The following is a 2550-nucleotide window of genomic DNA, read 5'->3' on the forward strand; positions in this document are numbered from 1 at the left end:
TTTAAGGGAGGTTTTGCCAAAACGCGTCCGAATCCAAAACACGGCCGCGGAACCGAATCTAAAACCAAAACACAAAACCCGAAAACATTTCCGGTGCACAGACTGACTAACTCATCCCTAATTCTCTTACTTCCCGATATGTGAGGAAGCTGAAATGTAGCATAAGTATTCTACAGGTGGGAAATAGGAAAACTACGTAATTAGAATATGAATAAATATATATATTTATTGTGGGTAAATCAGCTGTTTTGTTATATGTATTATTTTATTGAAATTTTTTTTTGCCACTTGTGGATAATTCATCAAACTATAATTTTATTGTAACTATTTATTATTAGATTTTTTTTTCTATTGTTGCAGTGTGAGATTTGCAATACCCCCATTTTTGATCTAGGTGCTGCACATTACACATATTTATTTCCAGTTACACATCTGTTTTTTTTTTAAACAAGATTATAACCTGTACAGTGATTACATCAACGATTTATTCAAGATCAGGCTCCGATAAAAGTCAGATGACATTTGAAGTCTGGCCATTTGTCTTCCCCAGATATCTGATGCCCCACTTATCTACCCCCCCCCCCCCCTTTCCCCCCCAGGAGGCAGCAGACATTCCTCATTTCCATACAAGCCAGCAGAATAACGTTCCTGTAAAACTATATTCAGCATTCGATGCAGTAATACTGTACTTTCTAGCAAAGCAGCTGTGGAAAGTTAGTTCATATCTCAATATTGGCATTTTGGCCATCAGTGGGCCCTTTAAGACCAGCAGAGAGAGGCTGTGGGACTCATGTTTATACAGAGAAAGTGGGATATCCTGGGAGCAGCGGGTGTAACTAGGAAATGCATCATTACATAGTAACACCCCAGTATTTCTCACTCACTTATAACTACAGCATCAGTAATGTGCATGTAAACGCTTCCTCCAGTGAATCAGTCTATTGTGTCCTGTATTACTCAGTACCACGGACACTTTCTGACCACGGGGAGCCGCGATTTCTTATTTGGATGCCATGTTTGTACGCAGTGGCCGATGATTTTGCAATGGAGCAATTATCTGCAGACTGCGCATGTGCCGCAACGCGACGGTCATGATAATATGTTCAATCTGTTATCACTGTAGATAGTGGAGATAATAGATTATAAGTAACAGGAACACATTGTGAGGCTCAGTAAGTAGGCCCCTGTGTGTGATATCTCAGTAACTGTGGTGCATGTAGCTGTATATCCTGTGTATATACTGATCTGTGTCAGAGCACTCAGTGTATCAGCTGCCTACACAGGCATGAATCACACGTGTACACCCCTGTGACTCTTCTCCCATGAAACTAGTTCTAGCCGTCCGACTTTGTGAAAATACCCTAATTGTAACTATGGCGTATCGTTAAGAAGCCAGGCTTATTTATATTGTACATAGAAGAGGGCGTAGTCCTTGTTTATAAACACAAACAAACTCCTTAAGAACGTGCAAGCGATGGGTATTGCAACGTGCTTTTATTTTGCACCTGTGCGGCTATTGACCCTGAATGTCCCCGTCCCCCACCACCAACACTATTTAGACTCTCAGCTCCACTAAATGTGCCTAGCATATGTAGCCCCACACCTACCTTCTCATACGTTGCACTCTGGACTCACTCTGGACCTTGGCAAATCCCAGGATACTGGACTCCCACTAGCCCTGGCCTCTGGTACTACTCTGCTACCAATGGGCCTCTTGGGATGGAGGCTCGGTCTTTCGCTACCTGTTCCCTCTCTGGCCTCTGGGACCACTCTGCTACTAATGTGCTTCTTGTGGAGGAGGCCCGGTCTTGCTCCAACTGTCCCCTCTCAGGCCTCTGGGACCACTCTGCTACCAATGGGCCTCTTGTGGTGGAGGCCAGGCCTTTCTCCAGCTGTCTCCTCCCTGGACATGCTGCTCTCTTCACACTCACACGATTCCCTACTTCCTCCCACTCTCTGCTGCAGCTTTGTGATGGGCTTTCCCTCTTCTTCCTGACCCCAGTGCCAAGTATGCTGGGCCATGGAGCTTGCAATCTATGCCTCTGCCTCCTATGCAGTGCTCCTCTGCCCCTTGCTACACAGTGCTCTTCTGCTGCTATGCATTGCTCCTCTACCGTCTGTATTATTCTCCTATGCAGTGCTCCTCTGCCGCCTGTACAGTTCTCATGTGACTTCTACGCAGTTCTCCTCTGCCAAATGCAGCATGACCTCGCTCCTCCCCCCGGCCGTCGCTCTTCGCTGCCGGCATCTTCAAATGTGTAGGCACCCCACGGGGTCCAGTCGCGATGTATCGTTTGCAGTGGCGGCTCCAGAGGTGGGGCGGCAGGTCAGTTAAAATTTCAAATAGGGGAAACACACCAACTGTCACCAACTGCCATCTCACACTGACTCACTGGCGGTTGGTGTGGCTCCCGTATTTGAGCTTTGAACTGAGCCTGCAGCCCCGCCTCTAGAGCCGCCCCTGTTCGTTTGGGAACACATTGTGCCGTGTGTAGGGGCCTTTAGACATGACAATGCCCACATTTCACTTAATAGTAAGGACCATGGAAA

This window comes from Pseudophryne corroboree, chromosome 10 (genome assembly GCF_028390025.1).
Source record: "Pseudophryne corroboree isolate aPseCor3 chromosome 10, aPseCor3.hap2, whole genome shotgun sequence".
Taxonomy (NCBI): Eukaryota; Metazoa; Chordata; class Amphibia; order Anura; family Myobatrachidae; genus Pseudophryne; species Pseudophryne corroboree.